Source organism: Hemicordylus capensis, chromosome 5 (assembly GCF_027244095.1).
Source record: "Hemicordylus capensis ecotype Gifberg chromosome 5, rHemCap1.1.pri, whole genome shotgun sequence".
In the NCBI taxonomy this organism is placed as follows: domain Eukaryota; kingdom Metazoa; phylum Chordata; class Lepidosauria; order Squamata; family Cordylidae; genus Hemicordylus; species Hemicordylus capensis.
Window position 1 is genome coordinate 119191766 of NC_069661.1, and position 19234 is coordinate 119210999.

The 19234-nt window shown below is 42.0% G+C and overlaps 1 protein-coding gene across 5 annotated transcripts in view; it reads right to left on the reverse strand.

Moving 5' to 3' along the window:
* The window catches only part of CPEB2 (cytoplasmic polyadenylation element binding protein 2), a 110626-nt gene that overhangs the window by 28129 nt on the left and 63263 nt on the right, over nt 1-19234 (reverse strand). The gene's annotated exons all lie outside the window — the stretch shown is intronic.

The following is a 19234-nucleotide window of genomic DNA, read 5'->3' on the forward strand; positions in this document are numbered from 1 at the left end:
CGCACATTCCAAGGCACACCCAGGAGGATTAATATAATAGATTCCAATTCCTTTCCACAATTCATTGACTTAGTCCTTTGTATGGCAACCAATTAGAAAGTTTTCCCTGATTGTCTGACAGGAAAGAAAGTCTAAAGAGAAGCCAGAAACAAGACTAGAAGGAGGGACCCTCAAGGAGGAGTTAAGACACACACCAATGTCACATCCTGTCTGTCCTTCCAGAAACCACTAGGAACTGTAGTATGGACACAAGTGTTATTCAGGTAACATCTGAAACTTAGATACCTGGTACAGCATCAAAACCAAGTTTGACATTTTTATTTATTAAAGGGGGGAGGGGAAATGTCAGTCATTTAATTTCTGGTGTAAATGAATTTTCTCTTAACTTTCATATAGCCCATTATGTAACTTAATGCTCTCGCTTCATGGAGGAGGAAGAGTGAGGGCCAGTGGGGTGGTGTTGCTACCTTTCCCTCCCTCCTCACAACCTCCAGCAGGGACGGGGGGGGGCCAAGAAATGTGTCTGTACCAACTTAAAAAAAAAGGCTGGCTACAGGACTAGGAGGAGGGGGCAGGAAAGCTCTCTTGCAAGAACTTCCTTCAGCATATAGTACTTATGATCGAGCCTATTATAAATAGCTATACTTTGATGTGGAAAAGCAATTTGAAAAGAATCATGCATATCAATAAACTGATTGTTCTACTACTTAAAAAATAAACCTCAAAATAGTTTAAAACCTGCATGTTTTAAAAGTAAGGTTTTACTGAATGCTACAATTGTAGTTGATATACTTTGCATTAAATACACTGACTGGCATCCTGACCAAATTACTTCATGGGAATCCTACTGAAATTAAGTAATCCTTTAGAGTAACTCCTGATTGGTCCTACAGAGTAACTTAGTCTGAATGTCAGCCAATATGCACATTGTTTTATAGAGCAGGAAGAAAAGCATAGCTTGAGATACTTAATACTGGTATTTCAGATTGAAGAAATTTTTAGTATATGTTAAAACACCCTAACAAGTTAACAAGGTATTAGTCTGCTCACTCCTATTTGCGATCAGTCCTCAAACTGCACATAAATCATGAGGCAAGTCACAGACACCATGGAAATGTCAGTGTTATGAGGCTGAAGTACAGGGTAAAAGATAAGGAAGGATAAGCATGAGTACTTAGATGACTGGTTTGAGTAACTTAAAGACAACAGAGATAGTTCAAAGTGGATCTATCTTACTCCACAGGACAATGTGTACATGACAAAAACAAATGTTAAATCCATAAGCATAGTACAGAGGCACTTGATAGGCAGCACTGTAGGGATGTGCAGAATGTTTCGAGTTCGAAACGTTCTGACTCAAAATGGCCCATTTTGAGTGTTTCGAGCTAGGAACAGAATACCCTTTAAATGAAGAGCCTGTTTTGAGTTCGGAACAGAAAGACGCTGTTCTGAGTCAGAACATTTCGAGTGTTTCGAGCCCCACTTTGGAAGTGTATTTTCCCCTTGCTGTCTGGTTTTGGCACTGGCTTCTGATTGGCTTTCAGTCTCTTTACTTCTTAGTTGTCTAGTTATTATACATATCAACTTGATCTGTATGATAAGCCAGCCAAGAAGCAAAGAGACTGCAAGCCAGTCAGAAGCCAATGCCAAAACCAGTTAGCAAGAGGAAAACACACCTTCAAAATGGTGCTTGGAACATTCGAAATGTTCCAAGCTCATTAAGTCAGAACGGGCATGATCAGTTGTTTCAATGGAATGTTCCAGGTATTGGGGATCTGCATGGAACCGTTTTGCGCTCCATTCTAGGAGCACTGAACTGATTTGAGCCAGTTCAGAGTGGGCAGGGTCACTTTAAGTGGCAGGGAAGGCGCTACCTACCTGCCAGCCAGCCTCAGCCCCATTGCTTTTCCCCACAGGTGCTCCTCCAAAAAGCAGGTACGTGGGGCTGCAGTGTACCTCCTTGCAGCCGGGGTCAGCGTCACAACGCAAATGGCTAAAGCACATGCATGGCATGCGCATGTGTGTTGGCCATTTGCATGGCGATGCTGATCTTGGCTGCAAGGAGATATGCTGCAGCCCGTACACACACTGGCCACTTCTGCTATTATGGTGACCAGGGCAGCAAGAGGGTATACAGTCGCCCCACGCCAGAGTTTGACAGCAGCACCGGTGGGGGAAATGTGGCGAGGGAGGAAAGGACACCCTTCCCGCACCTTAAAACAACCCCCTCCCCACCTCTGAACCGGCTTGAACGCTGGTCTTTTGAACCGGTTCGACGGTCTATGAATAGACTGCCGAACTGGTTCAGTAATATGTAACTACCATTACATATTAGAAATACCCAATATTTTAAAGTATTATTTTAAAGGACTCCTGTGGTTGACTGGCATGACATTTAGGATAGACAGAAGGAATTGCATTTTCACAGAGATCATAACTGATCTATGAAACTTACTCCCACAAAATTTGGTGATGCCCACTGGCTGTGACCACTTTGAAATCAGATTTGACAAATTCATGTAGGACAAGTCTATCAATAGCTACTAGTCATGATAGTTACATGCTACCTTCCAGTTCAGAGGAAGTGGTGACCAAAGACCTCTGGGTTGCTGAAGCAGAATGTCATATTCTGCCCCCTCGTGTGTATTTTCCTGCCCTTACTTTTAAAAAAGGTGATAGCTGTTTGATTTCTTGTGTGCAAACACACAAATTCATTCAGCTTCACCTCATTCTCCTTTATAGTGATGACAGCTGTCATCATGCACTGCACATGCCTTTGTCCAACTCCTCCCTCATATGCCACTGAATTGATTATGTAAAGGGTGATGAAGCAGAATTGATAATCAGTGGAATGGCACATGAGGGAGGAGGTGGAGCTCCAAGGCAGGAGGTGGCAGCAAAGAGAAGGAGAAGGCAAAGGGATGCTCTTATTGCAAGTGATGGCAGAGGAAGGAAGGCAGAGGACAGCAAGGGCCATCTTGCCCCAACAATCTGCTTGCCTCATGGAAGGCCTGCCCCTGGAGACAGTATGCCTGAGAATAGCAGTTGGAGAGGAGCAATGGTGGATGGGAGATATGCCTTTATCTGCTGTTTGTGGGCTTCCTAGTGACAACTGTAGGAAACAGAATGCTGGACAGCTCTTTTTAAAGTGGGCAAAGTGGCTTGTTTGCAAAGCACAGCTGATAAAACTGTCCTCATACACAGATTTGGATGTCAGATTACCCCAATTCAGACATTACACTGTATGGAATACAGATGTCTATATGCACACATACATTTTTCAAGTGAACCTGGGTATTAGCCCCTAAAATGTAGGGTACAGACAGGAATTGAAATTTTTTAGATTCTGAGCCCTTTGGGAACAGGGATCCATCTTATTTGTTTGTTATTTCTCTGTGTAAACCGCCCTGAGCCATTTTTGGAAGGGAGCTATAGAAATCGAATAACACAACAACAACAACAACGTCTAGTCCAACTAGAAGAGGTTATTTAAAAAGAATGTACCAAATTTGGAAAAAGAAGCATCCAGATACAGAAATAACAGAACAAAGGCTAGCAGACCAGAGAAGATACATAATAAGAAATAAAGTATTCACAGGAGTTGAGCTGGAAGAACTGCAAAGAGCAACACAGGCTCAAGAGATGGAAGAAGAATTACCACCAATTGAAGAAGTTGCTCAGGCGCAGGTGGAGGTGGTGTTGGTGTTGGAAATCGAGGATGCCACTGTTACTGAACTGTTTCAAAATCAAAACCAGGCAACCTCCCCTTTGCCTTGATTGTTAACTGTGTACTCCACATGCTCATTGCTTTTTAAAATAAATATCTGAATGTTTTTGCTGACACCAGTTGTTTCTAAACATTTTAGTATCCATGTGTGAGGCAATGAATCGAAGGCTTTCTTGTAGTCAATCCATGCAACACTTAGATTGGTTTTTCTTCTCTTGCAGTTTTCTGCAATGGCTAACAACTAGGAAAACTCATCTCATCATGAAAGACCCAGCAAAAGGTACAGTTCCAAGTAATTATAGACCGATCACCTGCCTGCCAACCATGTTCAAATTATTAACTGGAATAATAGCAGATGAAGTGATGCAACACTTATTAACTAACAAACAGCTTCCAGTTGAACAGAAAGGAAATTGCCCGAACACCAGAGGCACAAAAGACCAGCTGCTGATTGACAAAATGATTTTAGAAAATTGCAAGAGAAGAAAAACCAATCTAAGTGTTGAATGGATTGACTACAAGAAAGCCTTTGATTCATTGCCTCACACATGGATACTAAAATGTCTAGAAACAACTGGTGTCAGCAAAAACATTCAGATATTTATTAAAAAAGCAATGAGCATGTGGAGTACACAGTTAACAATCAATGGCGAGACACTTGGACAGGTTAGCATTAGATGAGGCATTTTCCAAGTGGACTCACTATCCCCTCTGTTGTTTGTAATCGCCATGACCCCACTTTTGCAAATACTAAACAAAACAGGCCTCGGATACCAAACATCTAAAACATCAAGTCAAATCAACCATCTGCTGTACATGGACGATCTGAAGTTGTATGGAAAGTCCCAGTCAGAAATTGAATCACTGCTAAGCACTGTCCGTATATTCAGTAGCGATATAGCAATGGAGTTTGGACTAGACAAGTGTGCTGCATTAATAATGAACAGAGGGAAAATAAGAAAAACAGAAGGAATAGAACTGCCCAACGGAAGCAAGATCAAGAACCTGGAAGAGAAAGAACATTACAGATACTTGGGCATTCTCCAGGCTGATAACACTGCAGACACTGAAGTTAAAAGAAAAATTGGAAGTGAATACATCAGGAGAGTTAGAAAAATCCTCAAGTCCAAACTCAATGGCGGGAACACCATACAAGCCATAAACCCCTGGGCTATACCTGTTCTCAAATACACTGCAGGAATAATAGACTGGACCCAGGCAGAGCTAGAGACGCTAGATCGTAAGACCAGGAAAATCATGACCATCAATCATGCTCTGCACCCCCACAGTGATGTAGATAGGCTATACCTCCCTCGCAGCTCAGGTGGAAGAGGAATGCTGCAAGTCCATCAAACAGTAGAGGAGGAGAAAAGAGGCCTTGAAGAATATATCAAGGACAGTGAAGAAGATGCACTTAAAATGGTCAATAATGAGAAACTATTCAACACCAATGAAACAAAGCAGGCCTACAAGAAAGAACAAGTCAAGAACCGAGCAGAAAAATGGAAAAATAAGCCTCTGCATGGTCAATAGAAAATCAGACATCACCAAGACCTGGCAATGGCTTAAGAATGGTTACTTGAAGAAAGAAACAGAGGATTTAATACTGGCTGCGCAAGAACAGGCACTAAGAACAAATGCAATAAGAGCAAAAGTCGAAAAATCCACCACAGACAGCAAGTGCTGCCTTTGTAAAGAAGCTGATGAAACACTGGACGACCTAATCAGCTGTTGTAAAAAGATCGCACAGACTGACTACAAACAAAGGCATGACAAGGTAGCAGGGATGATACACTGGAACATCTGCAAAAAATACAAGCTACCTGTAGTCAAAAATTGGTCGGACCATAAAATTGAAAAAGTGGTAGAAAATGAAGATGTAAAAATATTATGGGGCTTCCGACTACAAACAGACAAACATCTGCCACACAATACACCAGATATAATTGTAGTCGAGAAGAAAGAAAAACAAGTCAAAATAATTGACACAGCAATACCAGGGGATAGCAGAATAGAAGAAAAAGAAATAGAAAAAAATCACCAAATACAAAGATCTAAAAATTGAAATTGAAAGACTGTGGCAGAAAAAGACCCAAATAATCCCAGTGGTAATTGGAGCCCTAGGTGCAATTCCAAAACAACTTGAAGAGCACCTCAATACCATAGGGGCCACAGAAATCACCATCAGCCAATTACAAAAAGCAACTTTACTGGGAACAGCCTATATTCTGCGATGATATCTATAATAATAACAGCAACAACACTGACAATAAAATTCAGCCATCCCAGGTCCTTGGGAAGGACTCGATGTCTGGATCAAACAACCAGTCAATCATACCCGTCTGACTGTGTAAACAATAATAATAATAATTGTACTACTGTATGTAGATTTAACATAATGTGTGAACTGTATATGCATTTAGATCTGTACGTGCACAATCTATTGTACAGATTGTGCATGCATTGCAAAGGGCCATTGTCTTCATTACTAATACCAGATGTTTTCTAGGATCAGTTCAGCCACTTGTGCTTGAATGAGTTTCTGTTAGTGCAGTTGGAGAATACTGAAAGGATACTTGGAGGTACAGCCTAATACTTGTGACTCAATCCTTACTTATCTTGCTTGTTACAGCTATGTAGGGAGTCACTGGCAGAAAACAAGGATTGCTTTGCTAAGGGTTGTAGTTTTTGTTGCCTTGAAAGAGATGAAAACAAAGAGAGATGATTGGAGATGATTGCAGATAAATCAGTCTTTGACCCAGGAAATGTTGGTAACTATTGTCTGGCCACTAGTATTGGGTGATCGCTGTTCAACTCCAGAGACTCTTGGGTGAAGCTGAATATCTAGATCCATTTAAATCTGGCTTCCACCCTGGTTTTGGAACAGAGACTGTCTCAATGACCCTTGTTAATGACCCACGCTGGGAGAATGCATGTCTGCTGATTCCTCTGGATCTCAGACTAGGGACCGGGTCTCACGATCAGGGAGACCCGGTTTTAACGGGTGAGTGGGAAGAGCCACACTATGGCCGGCTCCGAGACAGAGCCGGCGGGGGCTGGGGTGTTCGGGGGCCATGTGGCCCCCGGAAGCCCCAGTATGCCCTGCGCGAGCACGCAGGGCATACTGGGGAGACCCCCAAGCCAGGAGGCTGCTTTTAAGCCCCCCTGTCGGGGTTCTACTTGCGAGTAGCCACAGTGCGGCGCAGAGCCGCGCTAGGGCTACTCACGAGCAGATAGCCCAGGTTTGCGGAGCGCTCGCTCTGCAAACCCGGGCTAAGGGGCGGGCTACAGGAGCGGGTTAGCTGTTCCAGAACCACCGGGCTCTGCTGCGAGCCCGGTGGTTCTTACAATCACAAAAATCGGGCTAGGATTTTCCTAGCCCGATTTTTGTGATCGTAAGAATAGCCCCTAGGTTTGATACATTTGACCAATTCTGCTTCCACCTAACTGATCAGTTGAAGAAAATGGTACTAGGAAGCAGTGGCTCTGCCCCATAACATTTATGCTGTGGGATTCTAGAAGAATCTGTCTTGATTCTCACACTATTTAACATTAACAAGAAACCAAAGGGTGATGTTTTTCAGTGAACTGACTAAAGTATAATCAGCATACAAAATGACAATTAGTTCTATTTTTCCTTTAACAATCATCCAATCTGCACATGGTAGTAGGCTGAACAGATGTTTGGAGTCATTAACTGTTAATACTCGGCATGAGCTTTGGTTTAAGACTAAGGAACTCCTGGTGGTAGTATTGACCAAAAGTGGGGTTTGGACCTATCCTGGATGGGGCTGCACCTCTCTAAAAGGGTCAAGTCTACCGCTTAGGGGTGATATTGAATTTGGCCTTGTGGATATATGTACAGTGTCATTTGCACATATGGGCTGTTCTTATGGGCTGTTCTTATGAACAGCAGGGCTGTTCTTATGTTCTTATCTACCTTTAACTAACTTTGGTTGCTATACCAGCTCTAGCCCTTCCTGGCAAAACATGCATTTTTTCATGCGTGCAGAGTTTCGCACCTTGGTAAACTGTTAAGATTACTAGAATGTACTTTTTGTAGGGATGCCTGTGAAAACTGTTGCCAACTGGTTCAAAACATACAGTTGCTGGGCTGTCAGCTGGAACTGTGATTAAATGGGGTGAAATATGCCCATTTCTAGATTATATAGGTAATATCTAGAACCTTCATTGATACTACTTTTGTTTCTAGACACAACTCAAAGTGATTATTTTGGTCATACAGCCCTAAATGGCCTGGGAACATGAAGGACTGCCTATTCCCACTTGAAGTTACCTATCTCTAATATCTTTATTGTACTCGTGTCCCTTGGTGTTCACATCTTAAGAAGAAGATGGCTATTGAGGATAGGGCCTTTTCAATAACAGCACCTCAGTTGCAGAACCTTTATTTATTAATTCGTTCATTTAGCACCCAGCTTGATGATTTTTAGTTGCCCTCTAAAAAGAGTTTATTTGTCCCAGGTTTTTAATGACTTAAAATAAAACTGGTCATGCTGAAAATTATCTCATGTTTGATGCAGTATGCTACTGTTGCATTACATTTTATTGGTTATAGCCATGTTTTTAATATAAAATCGTAAACTAGCTTGGAAATTGCAGGTTGAAAGGCTAGCTAAAATATATTAAATAAGTGAAAGAATAGACTTAAAATGCAATTTAACCATTGGAGCCTCTTTCCATAGCTGCATAGGCCACCTGAGCTCCCTAAGCAGGAACAGTGGAAAGACTGGGTGAAAACATCATAAAACCATACCAGAGAATCCCAGCAAAACTATGGTAAACTACTATGGATGCCAACTCCATAGAATGAGGAACAAAATGTGAACATGTTGCTCACTTCCAAACTCAAAGGCATGGGGCATTGGCTTGCCATAGCAACAGCACTCATGTCACTGAGAAAGATAAAGAGCTGCTTCAGATGGCATGTGGAAAAACAGTTTGCTTACCTGTAATAGGTGATATTTCTGGTGGTCCATGTTCAATCACAACCTGGGTTCTGTGCCTGTGTAGTTAGCCTCATAGAAGAATTCAAAGTTCTTTGAGAAGCTTTTCGGCTCTGCCGAATCACACACATGGCACATGGATCATCAGAAAGAGCTCCTGTTACAGGCAAGCAACCTGTTTATCTTTATGGCGATCCATGTTCCCTCACAACCTGGGTGATTAATAAGCCTACCAGGAAGGAGGTGGGGACTAGAATACTGTTGGAGTACTTTCTCAAGAACCGCCCAACCAAACCTGGCCTTCTCTGAATGGATGTCCACAACACAGTGCTTGACAAAAGGTAGGTCCGAAGACTATATAGTCACTTTGCAAATGTCCTTCATACTGATGCCATGCATGTGAGCTGCCAGCACGGCCATGATAATTGAGCCATTTTGGAAGGGCGGTATACAAATCAAATCAAATCAAATCAATCAATCAATCAAATAAATAAATGTAGCACAGGAAGATAAGTTCTATGAGCCAACTAGGGTGCCTGTGCCTTTTGAGAGAGAGAGAGAGAGATGGATGAGAGAATTTATTTATTTATTTTTTACATTTATATCCCACTCTTCCTTCAAGGAGCTCAGAGTGATGTACATGGTTATTTTGTCCTCACAACAACCCTGTGAGGTAGGTTAGGCTGAGAGATACATGACTGGCCCAAAGTCACCTAGTGAGTTTCATGGTTGAATGGGGATTCAAACTCGGGTCTTCCCGATCCTAGTCCAACACTCTAACCCACTACGCTATGCTGCTCCAAGAAGTGGAACAAATGAAAAGTGGAGGAAAGAGAGAGAGGAGAAAAAGAGAGACAGAAGAGTTGAGAAAAGAAAAAGAGAGGAGAGAAGTGGAGGTGGGAGAGAAGTGTGAGTGTGTGAGTGTGTGTGAGTGTGTGTGTGTGTGTGGTACTGTATTGCAGGTTGGGTGACTGGGACTGCAGCTGTAGTGTGCAGAGACTGAGACAGATTTGCTTGTGATAACCCTATAAAGTAGCCTACCAAATCGTTTAAGTGATTTTGGGGGATGCAAATTTTTTTTGGAGGTTCAATTTGCTCACTCATCTTGGTGACTCTTGCTATCTCTGGGTAATTCTTAGGGACTCCTGGAGATTTTTAGGGATTTTTGTTGATTTCTAGCTACTGTTAACACCCCACCCCACCCCAACCCCAGGTTTTGCAGGGCTTTCATAACCATGGTTTCCTTAATCTCCTCATCCCCATTGTTTCCTAGTGCTTGCCAACCGTGGGGTTTGGCAAGAATTCAACCCTCACAGTTGGCAAGGGATGACTTTATCTTGTCCATGATCTTCGAGAGAAAGGGGAAGGGAGTGAACAGCTAATAAAGATGCTGTGTCTAGGGCATCTGAGAAGCATCACTCATGGAGTTCAAACCCATTCCCACCCTGGAGCAATACAACTTGCCCTTCTTGTTGCATTGTGTGATGAACAGGTCCACTAGTGGAGTCCTCCAAAGGTGAAAGATGTTTTCCAGATGGGCTTGGTTGACTTCCCACTCATGTTGATAGGCAAGGTCAAAGTCCCTGCTGAGAGCAGCACCATAGTATTGTCTGTGTCTTTGATGTGAAGGACAATAGGGTGGATGTGATGGGCTATGCTCCAGTCCCAGTGCTGTAGGACTACATTGCACAAGGACCTGGAGACCATTCTGCCCTGGCAATTTAAACAGGCAATTGCTGTCCTATTGTCCAGGAGTACCTGGACCACTCAACATTGCAGCAGAGGTAGGAAGGACTTTAGGGCATGAAGAACTGTAGTAAGCTCTAGAAGGTTGATGAATGAAGGAACTGCTGTGGAGTCCAGATGCCTTGGGCATGGAGGACCCTGCAGAGTGTTCCCCAACCTGTCAAAGAGGCATCTGATGTCAGTGTTACAAATGTCAGCAGTTCGAAAAGTGTAACATTTGAGAGAGAGTCCAGTTTGGTCCACTAATGTAACCATTTTAAGATGGGTGGATGAAGAAGCAGCCACATGTTCTGAATGCCGGAGTTCGGTTTTAACACCAACAGAAACCAATTTTTGAGCCTGTGCATACAAATCCTTGCATGGGGCACAGTAGCCATGCAGCCATGAGACCTAGCAGTCTTTGTATTGACTGTGCCCCTTGCTTTGGGTTGAGAGAAAGTGAAGATCAGGTTTATTACCAGTCGTTTCCTTTGTCCAGAAAGGTGAGCCATCTTTATATGCAAATCCAAAATTGGCCCAATGAATTAGATATGCTGTTGTGGCATTAGAACAGACTTCTTTAGGTCCATCGTCATCCCTAAATCCAGTAACAGATCCAGTGTGAACTGAACCTGTGAGACTAGGGTCTCCTTACTGCCTCATCTTAGCAGCCATGATCTAAGTATAGGTAAGTGGAGACCCACCCGCCCCGCCCTTGTGAATTCAATGCCGTAGCCTGTCAATATTATGGACAACACCCAGGCATCTGACTCCAAATGTTGGAGAAAGGGGTGAAACAAATAGGAGGAAGTAGAGGCTGAGTTATTTCTAGTGCCGAGGCACCAAAAAGATTGCTTGGACTGGTCCTGCATCTTCACCCTTTGTTGCTGCCTGTGCCATGAATTGTACCAACTCTTAGGCATATATTTGAACAAGTTTTGTATTCTTTACCATCAAGCTGCTTATACTGGAATTTTTGCCTGCCAAAAGACCAATATCGGTGAGAGAAAGTGGTGTAGTAATAAAAGCCCACATAGTGTAGCGGGATGTCTTCATTCCCTCTATCGTTTCATCCATCTGTGTACTGAAAAGGCCATCTCCTTCAAAAGGTCAGATTTTTGAACTTGTCCTTCATGTCACACTGAAGGGAGGTAGAACATAGCCAAGTGTGCCTGTGGAGAGATACAGCATCTGCTAAAGATCCTGATTCAGTTTCAGCAAGATGCTTCACAGTGCTTAGATGCTGTCTAGTGATGTCTGCAGACTTGGCTAGAGCAGACAAATTTCTCTTTAAAACCTTCAGGAACATCTTTCAAATCTTGTTTTAGAGTGTCCCTAACTGAAAAATGAAATTTGGCCATGCATGCCATATAATTAGAGATTTTCCAAGGCCAAGCAAGAGGAGTAACACCCTCTCCCAATAGCAGCAAGTTTTCTGCACTTCTTATCTACTGGGGCAGAATGCACCCTTCCTGATGTACTAATAATTGCACAGTCCACCACCAGGGAGTTTGGGTGTGTGTGTGTTTAAATAGGAAATGGCAAAAGTCTTCTTGGATATGGTACAAACTTTCAAGCCTCTTGGATGTGGTAGTAGAGGCAGAGAGGGCATCCCAGCAGACTTTAGCAGTGTTAACAAGGATTGAGAGCATAGCCAAAGCAGCAAGCTGAACAACTGAAGTAGTGGCCATAAAAATCATATACTGGGTCCTTAACTTCAGGTGTTGGTGCCTTCAGTTCTAGGCCCAAAGCCGTGGTCATTTCTGACACCTGACACAGTAGGAACTTGTCTCTTCCATAGATGAGCTTGATGGTAGATTGGCTACAGTCTCATCTGGAGAAGAAACCTAAGGGTTTTCTATGTGGGTATTTTCTGGAGTCGGCAACTGGTAAACTATTTCCACATCAAAATCTGTGATGTGGGTAGGAGCAGGAGGAGTTATTTTCCCCTTACCCATAGGTGCTGAAGGCATCTTAGGGCACTTAAGAAGTTATGCGGTCTATATTAATGGAAATCATAAGACAAAGCAGATGAAGGCATGTAATAGAGGTCTCTACATTGCCAAAGTCCTTTGATATATCCAGGGTCCAAAGCCCCAGGAGAGCTCCAATAGTCTATTGGATGGGACATGGAGGCAAAATGTAAGCCAGAATGATGAAAATGCTCCCCACAAGGTTGAGAGGGAGAGCAACATGGGGTTACTTTAGCAGGAGAAGTGGACAACATTTTAGGGACTTGTAAAGTCTGAATAATCACCCCCATCTAGGCCAAGCAGATGGAAGCTGGGGTGCTGGTAAAGGATCCCAGGAGACATTCTAGGTTCCTAGACGTAGGCTTGTTTCTCAACATTGGGGATACCTCCCTTGAAGACTGATTTCCTTTGTTAGGGGACTCATGTAGAGAATGGGCTGGAGATGAAGCCAGTGAAAAGTTAATGACAATGGGTGAAGGCACCCTGGGCACAGTCTTTTGTGGGGTGGTCATCATCAACGTCATTAAGATTGGCAATGTAGTCATAGCTACGGCAAGATTTACGCGAAAGGATTCTAACTGAAGGAATTTTCCTTTATAGAAACTTGATAACCTTTCCCCCCAGGCATAAAAGTTAAAAGTTCCAGTATTGTTTAGTCTCCCCATTAATGAGAGTGTGTCCTTGGACACTGTTTTCAAGATTCAATATTAACCCTATGTTCTGTGAGTTGCAGCTGAGATGTTTACCATTTCTTTTGTCTTTGTGCTGGGATGAATGAAAAGCTTGATATTTCTAGTGGTGTATCTATCAGCATTTTTTCTCTTTGCTGATATATTTTTAATATAATGGAATTATCTTTTCTCTCTTACTTCTCTTTCCCTCAGCTCCCCCCCCCCCTTTCCTCTCCTTTTGAGGTCTCCTTCCTTTTCTTGTCTGTCTGTCTGTCTCTCTCTCTCTTTTTATAGATATGTGATTTACTTAGGGTTTCATATACAGGTTTTAACTTAGTATAATTAAATAATATACCTTATTAATTGGCCTTTCAGTGTATTCCCTGTGTTAATTGTTCGTTTTCTCTCTCTCTTAACCACTGAGATTTAGGGTACTCTATATAGGGTTTAGCATTGAAATAACCTACTCAAAACTAAGATTTTTTATGATATACCCAAATGTTCTTAAGGAATTGTCACATATCTTCAGGGAAGAAACGGTAATTTATATGATTAATTTAGGGTTTCATTTATAGGTTTTAACTTTGAGTATAATTAAATATTATACCTCATTAATTGGTGTTTCAATTAGGGAGTTCTATATAGGTTTAATACTGACAATAACCTAATCAAGAATTAGGAAGTTGTATGATAAACCTGATAGTTTTAATGACCTTAGGAATTGCCACATATTTTTTGTCTTTTGTTTCTTTTTCTCTCTTTCCTTTCTTCTTATGGAAGAAATGAGAATTATTAAGAATGAGGGAATTAGGGAAGAGCAGACCTCTAGAAAGAACCTTTAGAAATAAGTGGCTGCAATACTGATAATATTTTTAAATTTAAGGAATAAGATTATTGGCTATATTCTACTATATGACATTATAGTTTTTAAAAGATTACATATCGAGATGTTCTATTTGGGAAGTTCAGTGTTTGATTTTTTGGTATTCTTAAGTCTTGGTTTGTGCATTTTTGAACAATTAATGGAAGTTAGAATTAGCTTCCAATTGAAATTGAGTTTTAATTTTTCAGAAATATATATCTTTATCATTCCCACTTCTTTTTTCAGTATTTCCCCCCATTTTTATTCCCCCCTATGGGTTCTTACTGGTTGTTATGAAAACTTTGTAATAGTAACTGTTGAATGAACTACTTGTTGTGATGCAAACAATTAGAAGGAAATTGAGAAGGATTACATGTATGTATGGGAAGCAATCTTAGCTTGAAAGTCTATTATCCCAGTGCTGGGCTACAGAGACCAGTTCTGGCTGAAGTTAGTCTACCTCTTCATGAAATAATATCTTTCCATTTATATCTCTCTCTTTTAAATGAAGAGGACGACTACTGAAGGTTTAACTGATTTCTGTCATTTACTTTATTATGACGTTTTGTATACCTATATGGGAGGAGATGGGAATCTTGATTATAGAATACTGGTGGATATGTGGTTTTGTGTTTGCAATACATACACCTTTTTTATGGCAGAACTAGTGTTTTTTTCATTTTCATTTTCTTCTCCATTGATTATTCTTGTTTTGAATCGTTTGATTAAGTCCAGGGGGAGTGTTCTGTGTGAGGTTTAAGTTCCATCCCCCCCCCGACAATTTGATTTAGTTTTTTAGACCTTCCCTTTTTTTCTTATAGATTATCTTTACTCATTTAAGAATACTTAAATACTATTACTGTGTTTTCTTCTTCTTCTTTTCTTTGCTGTGGGTAAGTCATTGCTCTTATTCGTGTATGACCATGTCAATCTCAGAGATGTAACCTGTTCTATTTCTATTACTAGTAAAAGCAAAAAATTTTCTTTTAAAAAAGAGAGAGAGAGATTGGCACCATAGTCATGATGACGGTGATGCCAGAAGTAGACATTGTTGAGTGAGGTGATGTCGACATCAAAGTCAATGTTGGACACAGAAGCGATGTAGTCAAAGTCATATCATATCATCATCATCATCAGTCAGGCCCGACTTGGGCATTGCTTATGATGTCAATGTTGAGAGAAGAGATCCCCTTGCACAACAGATGGTGAAGGGGTATGAGGAGACATCTTTGATGTTGAAGGCCTTGACTTTGTTGATGTCTAAGAGGTAGATGAAGTACAGCGACGCTTAGGGCTTCATGTTTTTTGTGGCATTGGCACCAAGTGTCAATGTTGACTGCCTTAGGCTTCTTGAATGTTGAGTCCCCATGCTCTCTATGAGAAGAGTTTCAAGGAGTAGATGTGGTGACCACTGCCCAAATCACCTTCAATCCTGAAGGGCAGTAGTTGGCAGATCCTGACGTCACTATTGGTCCCAATGAGCAGTTTTGTCAGCCGACATCAAACTGTTGATGTCGAGGGGCTTGGATAGTTCAGCACAGCTGTTGGAGGCCAAAGCGCAGTCTTAAACCTCAAGCGAAGTTCACAGCTTTCCTTAGTTTGTCTTGAAAACGCCCAAGTTCTACAGGAGTTTACTTTGTGACCTTCACCCAAACAAATTAAACATTCGTGTCTATCCAATGATGGCAGGGTACACCCATAGGAAGTATAGTTCTAAAGAAGTCTTTCTATTGTCTATTAGAGCAACCAAAGGGGTGAGACGAAAGAGAGAAAACCATGTAACAAACCGTAGTCAAAACCAAATATCACTGGAGACACAAAAATGAGAGAAATCCTAAGAGTAATCAAGAAATCCAGTCCGAGTCAAGCTTAAAACCAATACTGAAGAAAGCTAAGGAACAAGGATAGTGGAGTGAATCCTTCCCGATGCAAGCAGCGTGGCGGCTGAGAAGGAACTAAGGATAAAGGTGCTCTCCCACCAACAAAAATGGCTATGCCACATGTGTGATTTGGCAGAGCTGATGAGGGCCTCAAGGAGCTTTGAATTCTTCTGCAAGGCTCACTCTGCAGGTGCAGAACCCAGGTTGTGAGTCAACATGGATCATCACAAAGATCAACTGTTAAAGCTTGGTTCTGCATGATGTTCCTGAGCCTTGGGAGCAGGCAATATTTCCTCCCATGCCTACACAAGCCTCCCAGGAAATCCATTACAGATTTGTAATGTTTCAGGGCTCGATTTCAATGGGCTTGGTTAGAATAAATCACGTTCAGTTGATTCAGCTCTCTCAACCAATCTTGGTTTCTTTCTGATCTAAATTTGAAGTCGAATTCCTGTGAGGCACACATGGACAAGGGAGCAGGGAGTGCATGCTCCCAGGCTCAAGGACATTGTCTGGAACCATGCTTTAAACATGATTCCATTTGGGAAAAGGCCAAAATGAATGTGCACAGGCCAGAATAAGAGTAAAAAAATTATCCCATGCACATTGTGTTTTTCATTGGAAGATATTCATTTTCTCTCCCCCCCCCCGCCACACACACACATACACTATACATGCACATTTGTTCATCAGCAGGCAAGCACATTCTCATATGACAGAAGCAGGCATACACTCACCCACGTCCACACCATCCAGCTAATTTCTAACACCGATATTTCCATGTATAACATTGAGTGTGCATCCCGTATGCTATTATATATCACTAACACACATTTTGTTACACATACATGCCCAGAAAGTCTGTGCCATTCTGGGCTTGTAGCTCCATTATCAGTCTTTTGTGCTTATGTTAAAAAGTACCATATACACCACTGGCATATACACAAGAAAAAATAAACACACGTCAACATGAGAGAGCCAAAAGAATCTTCAAGCAGATCTTCCATCATATCCAGCAGTTTGTTTCTAACATGGACTAAGCAGATGTCCCCAAGAAGTCCATAAGTAAGGATATAAAATATAGTATGTTAATGCTGCATGATAGCATATTTGGGAAGCATGTGTAGTTTCTCATATAGTCTTCTGAAAATTGCTCCAAATTTGGTTCATTAGAGGAGTTCCAGGAAGCAAATAAGCAAGAACATGAGGTTTGATCACAGTGGTATATGCTCATTCAAATTTCCATATCTAGAATATATATATTGGAGAAACAAGGTTCCGGTGCACACACACAGTCCAAATTGAAGGTTGGATGGTCTAGCATTTACAAAAGCAAATCAGCCAGAATTGTGTTACTGCTTTACAAATTTGCAGCATGGAAATATGGTAACTCTCCATGAGGCACAGCAAATGGACTCAGAAGCATGGTCAGTACATTTGTGCATTTCATCGTTCACTAAGATTTGCAAATAGCAGGCCTACAGGCTACCAGCAAATAATGTAGATGAAGACACTAAAGCAGATGCTTCTGCTGGGCTAGACAGAGACAGGTGGACATGGCTGGACAAAATTGCATTATTTGGTCCTTTCAGTCAGATTTTGGCTAAGTAACTGATGCAAAGTGAAGCCTCAAGAAAAGAGGCAAAATATATTTTTATTCTACCTTCCCCCACAACTCCCTATCAATATAGATTAGGACTTGTTTACTTGCTGGACCACCCTAGGGTTTTTGGTGCTCTAGGCAAAGTATGACTTTGCCCCCTGTCACATTCTGTTAAAATTATATTCCATACTGTACATAATAAAATTTTAAATGAATGTGGGGGGTGGATTCCAAAGTCATACTTAGTGGCTGACACTGGGTGAGGCAGGGTGCTAGTGAGGAAGCAGATTATATCTTTAAACATTTATAAGATGTCCCAACACTGCTGCCTTGGACATTGTAGAACTGGGAAAGGTGCAGAAGAGGGCAACCAAGATGATCAGGGACCTAGAGCACCTTCCTTATGAGGCAAGGCTACAACACCTGGGGCTTTTTAGTTTATAAAAAAGATGACTGCGGGGAGACATGATAGAGGTCTATAAAATCATGCATGGTGTAGAGAAAGTTGATAGAGAGACATTTTTCTCCCTCTCAAATAATACTAGAACCAGGGGTTATCCCATGAAATTGATTGCCAGGAAATCTAGGACCAACAAACAGAAGTACTTTTTCACACAACCCATAATCCACTTGTGGAATTCTCTGCCACGAGATGTGGTGACAGCCAACAACTTGTATGGCTTTAAGAGGGGTTTGGATAACTTCATGGAGGAGAGGTTTATTAACGGCTACTAGTCGGAGGGCTATAGGCCACCTCCAGCCTCAAAGGCAGGATGCCTCTGAGTACCAGTTGCAGGGGAGTAACAGCAGGAGGGAGGGCATGTCCTCAACTCCTGCCTGTGGCTTCCAGCGGCATCTGGTGGGCCACTGTGCAAAACAGGATGCTGGACCAGATGGGCTTTGGGCCTGAGCCAGCAGGGCTGTTCTTATGTTATGTTCTTGCTACCTAGCTCTTCATGGAACCCATCCTTGCCCTACACCCTGACCTCACTGCTCAGTTGAGGCCAGTGTGCACGCACAGCAGCCATTTGAGACATCAGCCCAGCAAAGTTTTGTGGGGGTTTTTTAAACTGGGCTGGCCCCTCAAATAGCTGCCATGCATGCACACTGCCCAGTTGAATGGGGTGGACTCTGCACAGAGTCAGGCAGCAGTGTGAGGTGGCAGAAGAGGGACATTTTAGAAATTTTAAAATATATAATCTGCTTCCTCACCATCCTTCCTGCCCCAGCTGTCAGGCAGTGGCAAACATGGCTAATACTTAAAAAGGAAGAGGGTGAGAGAAAGTCTGAGTGGCTCTTTGTCTCTACTTAGTGAAGAACTGCACTGATGGCAGTTGATGAGGCAGTGGGGAAGAAGGAGAAGTGCCGCTGCCATGTTGGTGCCCTGATAATTTGCCCCCTGAAGTAACTGCTTCACCTTGCCTCATTGAAAGGCCGCCCCTGGCCTTCTAAGTATTTGTTGTTGGATGTATAAACACTGAACATTTAATCTATGATGCTAGAGTGAAGGCAGTTTTGTGCGGGATGGGGAAAGCTATGCTTTAAGAAACGTATTCTGAAGTATTCACTGTAAGTATTACAAAAATCACCAGCTAATTAGGTAAAGAAGCACCTTTTAAGGTGCTGGTTCTCATATTTAGTAGGGGGAGAGCAACTGTTCTTTCATTTCAGCATAATGTTCCCTCCAATGACTGTTGCTGATGTCTGTCTTGTGTGTTATTTATGATTGTGAGTGCCTTAGGTACAAAATGTTCTAATTCCTTTTGATATGTAACTGATTTGAAACCCCGTTTGGATTGAAAATGGCATATACATATTCTTAAAAA